We start from the raw sequence: 9,785 nt of genomic DNA on the forward strand, positions 1-9,785 counted from the left end.
GACAGACATTACAGTCCCAAGATTATGAAGTTTCTTGTGAGATGCTCTTCCAGAAGTTGGTGCGTTTTTTAAAAAAAAATTATAAAATGCATTGATTAATCGAAACTGCTTTTGCAACAACTTCAGTCCAAGACATGGATCCTGTTTGAATGTGAGCCCCCGGCTACTCAGAAGCAGTATGGGGGTCTAACTTGAGTCTATCGCGGAGAAGTGAGGGGCAGTGAGGGGAAGTGGGATTGAAGGGGTTAGTGGTGAAAGGAGAGGGGTGTATGGAACTTCTTCCCATCGAACATCCCACCTCTCTTTTTCGTTCTTAAGAAAACGCTATATCAGCGACGCCTTTGTTATGTTAATAATCCCCTGACATCATTGGACTTCAAAGGAGGTTGTGGAGTTGATATAACGAGGTCCTGCCAACACACATACACACACACACACACAGAATGGTGTTCGGATGAACCCAGTGCAGAGACATAGTGGGGCTGTGCATCAGAGGACAACTTTCAGCAGTGACCCCCGAACGGATGGACTCCTTTGGATTTGGAATAAACCGCGAATAGATATCTGTGCAGACACCCCGGGACTGAAGACTGAAGGTAGGATTCAGAAGAAACAAAACTGTTGCTTTAAGCTTCCAACAACAAAAAGAGGGGCAGAAATAATTTCGAGTTTACTATCTGTTAGAATGAGAGTATCTTCTTTATTTAGAATGTATTAATTTAATTTTTTTTTAAAAGAGACCCTCTTACAAATTTCCAGTTTGTCAATTTCTGAAACGCTTGTGAGTTTCACAGTAGTGAACTAGTTACCTAACCGCAGGGCGAGCGGACCAATAAAAAGGCACTTTTTAAATATCAGATTAAATGAATTAATGTAATTTGCACGATGGAATGTGAACAGCTACCTGCGAGGTGCAAATGTAAATCTCACTGGGGTCGACGATTTAAAATATAAAGTAACTCGCGGGCCCAAAATATAATTCTTTTTCTAAAAAAAAGTCCCGAGTTCTACATCACGTTTCCAAGCCAAACGATTGAAAGTGATGTGTTGAACAGAAGGAATCCGAGTGAATTCCGAATGTCCCTTCTTCATTCTTGAATATAAACTTTTTAAATCGTTGTATCGTGCCTAGTTAAGGCAGTTTGAAGTCGAAAGGAACAGTTATGTGCATTTTTATGTTCTCAGAAGCTCACCTTCCAAACCACCCCCCGACCCCATCCCAGGTTAGTTACAAAGAACAGAGGTAAGTATTGATCTGTTGTTCGGATTTCATCCGGATTAATTTTTCAAAACAGGGTGCTTTGGGATAACTCCTTAATGTAAAATATTCTGCAGTACAGCAACATCCACTGCACCCCTCCCCAAAGAGAAAGCGCTGGTATGCTTTGACCTAGCACTGTCATTAAACATGTGTCAACCGTCCTCCAGAATTTACAAAGCTCGCAAGAACCGGATTCATTAATAAAGTTTCAAATCTCTGACACCCCTTCGCCTCCCGGCGGAAATTAGTCTCCCCTCGCCTGCCCCTCTTGTAATAAATCACTGCCTCTCAGTTACTGGGGAAACATTGTTACAGGACGGAACTGAGCTATTTGGCAGTGAGGAAAAAAGAAGTTTTAAGTCTTTAGGAGCAAATTTGAATTGAGGGAAGGGGGCTAGTATAGAGTATGAGCAGCCGCGTGGGGGCCGAATGGCTTGGAAGTTGAGTGCAATCCTGCCAGTTAGTAGGGCTGATCACGTCTAGAAGGCGCTACTCCCAGGGTAGATTCGAAATGTTCTGAGAATGAGCTGGGATTTTTTTGGAATAAATATATTTCTCCCCAGCCCCAGAGAGGTCAGTCTGGGAGGCACACGCCTCTCCTGTCGCTCGCTTCCTGCCTTTTCAAGCAAGGTGCGACTTCTCAAGCTGGGGACTTGAAGCTTCTCCGTGAAAAGCCCCGCTCTAAACCAGAGCAAGATTAAACATTGGGAGATCAAATCCTGACCTACCGCAACCTCCCTATCCACCCACACACACCTGGAGTTCTGAGAAGGAAAGTTTAAAAGTTACAAAGTCTAAAATAGTTACACATTCCTAAAATAATCAAAACTGTGGAGCTCTCGCGGGAGATGGATTGATCCTGCTATGATTTGCTGCCGTTTTCAGAGGCTATTCGACTTCAGGAGGGAAGTGAACATAGGGGTAGGGTAGTTAGAGAGGTCTTAATCCCTCTCCAAACCACCACTTTTGGGCCATCTGTGCAATCCAGGGCAAAGGAACTACGGATTGGATTCCCAGTACAGGCACAACAGGCCGAATGGCCTCCTCTAGTACCGCAAAAGTTCAGTGATTCTGAGTCAGGACATTTTATGTTGGAGGGTCAGGAATGTCAGGAAACACTTCTTCACAAAAGAAAACGTCTGAAACCTTTCCCCTCTCCCTGCCAACTCTAAACAACACTTTCACAGCTTTTACAGCTCAATCAAAACTTTTGATAGCAAGATTAATGTTTCTTTTTATTATGGTTACACAAAGTTTCGATCGAATGCCAGGCACACACTAGCACACAACTTGAATCTCACCAAAAGCAAAAGTACATTGTTGGAGTTTTTTGTCCCACCCTCATCAGGTGAAAAACACAAGAATGCCAAATTTCGCTCACAAGAATTTATCCCACAGGAGAAAAACAAAGAGTGTTGATTGGTCGGCAAGTCAACACTGATTGGTTGAGGCATTGCCATGGAGAAAGCAATCAATATTTGCTCCCCAAACTCTAGGATAATTCAAAAAGGTGCAAAGTTTGAAAGTATTCCCCTTTGTAACGAATGGGTGGCTGCAAGTGAATGTATGTCATGAAATGGTTATAGTGCCGAACAGACTTAAGATATAAAAACCAAAAGAACTGCGGATGCTGTGAATCAGGAACAAAAACAAAGTTGCTGGAAAAGCTCAGCAGGTCTGGCAGCATCTGTGAAGGAGAAAACAGAGTTAACGTTTCGGGTCCGGTGAACCTTCCTCAGAACTGAAGAAGTTCTGAGGAAGGGTCACTGGACCCGAAACGTTAACTCTCTTTTCTCCTTCACAGACTTGAGACATGGATTGGCAGATTTAATATGGTGTGGATATGCTGGTGTTGGACTGGGGTGGACAAGGTCAGAAGTCATATGACACCAGGATACGGTCCAACAGGTTTATTTGAAATCATAAGCTTTCAGAGCACTGCTCCTTCGTCTGATGAAGCACTTCCTCTGATGAGGGAGCAGCACTCCGAAAGCTTGTGATTTCAAATAAACCTGTCGGACTATTAGCTGATGTCATATGATTAATGATTTAATAGGTTTGACGGGCTGAATGGCCTGCTGCTTCCGTTCCCAGTTTTGTTGGTGGCTTTTGACCTCACATTCTGAAACTCTCTCCTGAAGCCCATTACGGTCTCTTTGTCTCCTTGAAACCTATCTGTTTAACCATGATTCAATCACCCTCCTGTTTTCTGTTTATTTCCCGTAGTAAAATGTAAGATTAATCTGACAATGGGATTTCAAAGAAAGTATTTGCATTTATATTTGAGTTTGTGTAACCTCAGTGTGCCCTAAACACTTGACTGTCAATTAATTACTTTTGAGGAGTAGTTGCCATCATAATGTCAGAAGCTAATTTACACACAGCAATGAAACAGATGACTAAACTCATAAGCAAGAGATTGTAGGCGCTGGGAAGTTAAAACAAAAAGAAACTGAAAGTGCTGGACGTAGCAGATCAGGCAGCATCTATGGAAAGATTAAAAAAATGTTTATGCTTCAGATCATCAGAAACCCCACCAATATTGCCTGACTGACTGAGTATTTGAAGCATTTCTCAGTTTTTGTCTCAGATAACATGATAAGCTGTTTCACTGATGTTGGCTGAGGGCTAACTATTTGATTGGACTTTGGAGGGACTCTCCTGCATAAATTAAAACAATGAACCGCAGATGCTGAAATTCTGAAACAAACTCGGACTCTTGATGAAGAGTCACCAAACTTGAAATAGTAACTCTGCTTTCTCTCCACAGATGATGCCAGACCTGCTGAGTTTCACTAGCAAATTCTGTTTCTGTTCCAGAATTCTTGAGTTTCTTCACAATAGTCCTCTTAATACTTCTGCCTGAAGGAGTGACAGTGTTTTAATACTATGCTAAATTGTCAGTACTTAACTATTGCTGAAAAAGTTTTGTTGAAACGTTCTGTCTTAACGCTCATCAGGACAATTTGCAAGAATACCATTGTACAGGGGGATAATTTTTTTTTACACTGCGTGAGAAGAGTGTGCTTTTGCTGTCAAAGGAGTGTGATTGGTAAAGGCATTGTTACAGAGAATGCACCACCTAAGTGATGACTGACAGTTAATCACCAAGCTTTGTTATAATATAAATTATTGTCAGCCGAGATTTTGGCACAGTTTTCTTGAGCAGCACTTGAATTCACAATGATCCAACCCAAAGGGGTAACCACAGAGCTATATATGAAACATCATGAGCCAAAAAGTGACCCTGAAACTGTGCTTTAAGAATAAACCCCTCACTAACAGTCGAGAGGGATACTGATCTGCCATCTACACTTATGAGTTCTGAGGAAGGGTCGCTCGACCTGAAACGTTAACTCTGATTTCTCTCTACAGATGCTGCCAGACCTACTGTGCTTTGCCAACAATTTCTGTTTTTGTGTCTATACTTGTCGATCCTATATTTAACAACACTTGTAAAGTTTAATGTGATTCTCTCCTAAGTGTTCTCAAAATTATTATTATTTGATTAACAGCAGTTCAAAATGAAAGGACTATCATCAACACCAGCTTCACAGATCAACTACACGGCCTGGCCAATGAATTAAAAAAACTAAAATTTGTGGCTAATCTTGGTTTATGAAGAAAGGTCCAATTGATTTACAATGTGTAAATGGTTACATAAAACATCTCAATCAAGTTCAAAGCCTCCCTGTTGTGAGACTCTGCTTCCCATTTGATGAAATCATTGTCCCTAAGGATGGACAGCAAGGTTCTCCTTCTCCATTTTAATAGACTCTTAAACTGACAGAAAAATTGTAGCAAAAGGTTAATGGATTTCAAGCTAGGGGGATATGCGTGAGGAAGCCTTCAACCTCATAGCCTCCTTGCTGGGCTCATGACTGATTAATATTGTCGCTGACATTACAAAAACGCTTAAAATGCTTGCATCAAATTCCTCACTCCAAATATTTTAACAGAGGTCTTTTCCATTTAAGTTTCTGATTCAGTAATGCAGACAGCATGACAGAGACCTGTTAGATTAAATAGATGAAAAGGCAGAGAGAGACAGAAAAGAGCCTTGCAATCCTCACCAGTCTCAGTAAACTGGTTGTTTAACCTCTCACCAAAGCAACAAAGAAAGGAACTTAATCTAACTGTTTGCATGCAAACGTTTTTGAGTATTAATGAAATTAATGGAAATAAGTCTGGAGCAGGAATTTGGAGTTAAACTGTAAGATCAGCCAGGATCTTACTAAACAGGAGCAGACTCAAGAGACACAATGGCTTAAACCTGCTCCTATTACTTAAGTACTTAGTTACATTATCATTACGAATGTAAACCTGTAGAATATAACCGAAATAACAAGGTGTAGAGCTGGATGAACACAGCAGGCCAAGCAGCATCAGAGGAGCAGGAAGGCTGACGTTTCAGGCCTAGACCCTTCTTCAGAAATGGAGGAGGGGAAGGGGGTTCTGAAATAAATAGGGAGAGAGGGGGAGGCGGATAGAAGATGGATAGAGGCGAAGATAGGTGGAGAGGAAACATACAGGTCAAAGAGGCGGGGTTGGAGCCAGTAAAGGTGAGTGTAGGTGGGGAGTTAGGGAGGAGATAGGTCAGTCCAGAGAGGATGGACAGGTCAAGGGGGCGGGATGAGGCTAGTAGGTAGGAGATGGGGGTGGGGCTTGAGGTGGGAGGAGGGGATAGGTGGGAGGAAGGACAGGTTAGGGAGACGGGGACAAACTGGGCTGGTTTTGGGATGCAGTAGGGGGAGGGGAGATTTTGAAGCTTGAGAAGTCCACATTGATACCATTGGGCTACAGGGTTCCCAAGCGGAATATGAGGTGCTGTTCCTGCAACCTTCGGGTGGCATCGTTGTGGCACTGCAGGAGGCCCAGGATGGACATGTCGTCTGAGGAATGGGAGGGGGAGTTGAAATGGTTCGCGACTGGGAGGTGCAGTTGTTTAGTGCGAACCGAGCGTAGGTGTTCCGCAAAGTGGTCCCCAAGCCTCCGCTTGGTTTCCCCGATGTAGAGGAGGCCACAGCGGGAACAGCGGATGCAGTATACCACATTAGCAGATGTGCAGGTGAACATCTGCTTGATGTGGAAAGTCTTCTTGGGGCCTGGGATGGGGGTAAGTGGGGAGGTGTAGGGGCAGGTGTAACACTTCCTGCGGTTGCAGGGAAAAGTCCCGGGTGTGGTGGGGCTGGAGGGGAGCATGGAGCGGATAAGGGAGTCACTGAAATAAAAACAGTGCTGGAGAAACTTAGCAGGACATAATAACATGAGAAGGACGTTCCCGATGATGGGGGAGTCCAGAAGGAGAGGTCACAACCTAAGGATATGGGGTCGGCCATTTTGGACTGAGAGGAGGGGAAATTTCTTCACCCATAGAGTGGGGAGCCTGTGGAATTGTCTGCCACAGAAAGCGGTTGAGACCAAACATTGAATGTTTTTGGGAGGAATTAGATGTAGTTCTTGGGGCTAGAGGGATCAAAGAGAATGAGAGAGAAAGCAGGAAGAGGGGCCTGAGTTGGAAGATTAACCATGATCATATTGATTTGTGGAGCAGGCTTGACGGGCCGAATGGCCAACTCCTGCTCCTCAATTCTATGTTTCTGGCAGTGTCTGTGGAGAGAGAAACAAAGTTAACATTTTGAGCCCAGTAGCTCCTCTATTGAGCCCTCCCATGCCACCCTCAGCCTTCTCCTCTCTAAAGGCAATAAGGGAGATTTTATGATATAACAAGGTGTAGAGCTGGATGAACACAGCAGGCCAAGCAGCATCAGAGGAGCAGGAAGGCTGACGTTTCGGGCCTAGACCCTTTTCCAGAAAATAACTTTTATAACTTCTGCATGTAACTGCAGTCTCTCCCCCTGCACTCTCTCTGAGGCCTTTCCTTACCTACACCTCGACTTCTGTTTTAAAATGGGGTGCCCAAAGAAGTATGCACAATTCTCCAGCTGAACCCCAACATGTGAATAAAATGAATCTTTCCCATGACTCCCATGCTTTTGTACTCAATGCTGATAAAATATTGCATGAACACAGCGCAGGCAACTTGTTCCAATCAAACCAACATAGCGCAGGTCAATTCTTCCCTTTGTCTTTACCTGCCATTATTATGTCCTTTGTCAATGGCAAGTTCTTCATCTGATGGGAATAGCAGCTCTGCAATACACAAACCTTTGCATTTTCATGAAGGGTGCGATACTTTGCACATTGTTAAGTAATGGATTTGCAGGTTTGCCTGCACAATGGCATCCAGAAGGACAATTGCAAGACCGTGAGGCTGATGCCATTCAATTCCTCACTCACATCTTGCCGGGCAGGAAGCAGCTTGATTAGATTATTCTCATCACTTTTAGCTTTTCAGAATTGCTTCCTGTTCTTCCCAATGTGGCCTACCTTCATTGATTCCCAATTATATAACCCCTTTTGAACTGCTATTTGTAAGGACAGCTTTTGTGCCAAAACACTCAATCCAATTGAATAGAAAGCCTCCAAAAACAAAATCTCAGACATTGTAGGGTTGCCAGCTCTGGTTTCATACATTCTGGGGAGACACTGTGGCTCAGTGGTTAGCACTGCTGCCTCACAATGCCAGGAACACAGTTCAAACTCAGCCTTGGGCGACAGTGTGGAGTTTGCATGTTCTCCTCTTGTCTGCGTGGGTTTCTTCCCACAATCCCAAAATGTGCAGGTTAGGGTGGATTGGCCCAGGCTAAATTACCCCATAGTGTCCAGGGATGTGCAGGCTGGGTGGATTGGCCAAGGGAAATTCAGGGTTACAGAGATAGGGTAGGGGGCTGGGTATCAGTGGGATGCTCTCTGGAAGGTTGGTGTGGACGTGATGGGCTGAATAGCCTACTTCCACACTGTAGGGATTCTATAATTTCTGATGCTGTAATCATGTGACTCCTCACCAACCTGCCACCCCTACACCATTGGTCCATCTGATATTGTCTGCAACTATGTGGAAATGAGACAGATTCTGTGTTAGCCAATTGGATTAATTGCAACGATATCATTACCAACACTTCAATAACTAGTAAAATCTCCAAAGAAAATGAAAAGGAAACATGGTTATGTTGGAACACATCTGATTTTTCTCCTGAGCTTTGATTGTGATGGAAATTTCAATTGTTGGAGATTCCAGGATGATCCTGCAGGTTTGGCAATGATTTCTTTCAGAGGTTCTGCATGAACAAACAGAACCAAATGGCCTCATTCTCTGCTGGAACCCTTCTGAGGTGCATTCTATAATTCTATAATGCATCACTATGCACCCTTTATTTCAAAGGGAATGGAGCATAAAAATTAGGGGGTCTTGCTAAAACTTTACAAGAAACCAGTCAGACCATTAGAATAAAACAAAGAACTGAGGATGTTCGAATTGTGAAACAAATGAAAACAGAAATTACTGGAGAAACTCTGCAAGTCTGGCAGTATCTGTGGAGAGAGAAAGAGTTAACATTTTGAGTCCAGAATTCTTCTTCAGAACCCTAACCAGACCTCAGTTGGAATATTGTGAAGTTTTGAGCCCTTTACCTAAGGAAAAATATATTGGCATTGAATACAGTCCAGAGAAGGTTCACTAAGCTGTTACCAGGAATGTAGGGATTTTCTTACAAGGAGAGGTTGAACAGGTTGGGCCAGTACTAACTTGAGTTTAGAAGAATGAGTGGTGACCTTACTGAAACAAAAGATTCTTAACAGACTTGACAGGGTAGATGTGGAAAGGTGATTTCCCCTTGTGGGAGAATCTAGGACCAGGCGGCATCATCTCAAAATAAGGGGTCACCCATTTAAGACAGAGATGAGGAGAAATCTCTTCTCTCAGAAGGTAGTGAATCTGTCGAATTCTATACCGTAGAGAACTGTCGAGGCTGGGTCATTAAGTATATTCAAGACTGAGATAGATTTTTAATCAGGAAGGGAATCAAGGCTAATCACAGTGCCAGGGATCTGGGTTCAATTCCAGCCTCAGGCTGTGTGGAGTTTGCATACTCCCTCCGTGTCTGCGTGGGTTTCCTCCGGGTGCTCCAGTTTCCTTCCTCAGTCCAAAGATGTGCAGGCTAGGTGGATTGGCTATGCTAAATTGCCCCATAGTGTCCAGGGAGAATGTGCAAACTCCACACAGACAGTCACCCGAGGGTGGATTCGAACCCGGGTTCCTGACGCTGTGAAGCAGCAGTGCTGATCATTGACTGGGGTCAGACCTGGGGTTGGGGGAATGGCGAAGATTGGGTTTTGATAATGCCCATGTGGCAGCATCCAGAGGACACTTGATGATCTTTCATTAATAAGGGTGGTCATTTCAGCTACCAGCATAACTGTGCCTTAGTAACCAAGAAAAGAGGAAGAAGAACGCTGAAATGAAGACTAAAATGGCAGTACCATGTTGCAGTTCATCTTGCAATGTGTCACTATCTCAATCCTGCCAACAATGGGAACACTTTCTGCCTATTGGCAATGGTTTTGAACAGCCTGAACCACTTGTCCCCACTTGTCCCCACTTGTCCCCACTTGTCCCCACTTG

General features: G+C 43.7%; 1 protein-coding gene across 1 annotated transcript in view; it reads left to right on the forward strand.

Moving 5' to 3' along the window:
• Positions 1-401: 401 nt before the first annotated feature.
• The window catches only part of LOC109935446 (protein Wnt-11-like), a 70,020-nt gene continuing 60,636 nt past the window's right edge, over positions 402-9,785 (forward strand). The window contains exon 1 of the mRNA XM_048597863.1: positions 402-596. The gene's annotated coding sequence lies outside the window, so the exon portion shown is untranslated. The remainder of the gene's footprint in view (positions 597-9,785) is intronic.

The sequence above is a fragment of the Rhincodon typus genome, chromosome 6 (genome assembly GCF_021869965.1).
Source record: "Rhincodon typus isolate 14 chromosome 6, sRhiTyp1.1, whole genome shotgun sequence".
Lineage (NCBI taxonomy): Eukaryota > Metazoa > Chordata > Chondrichthyes > Orectolobiformes > Rhincodontidae > Rhincodon > Rhincodon typus.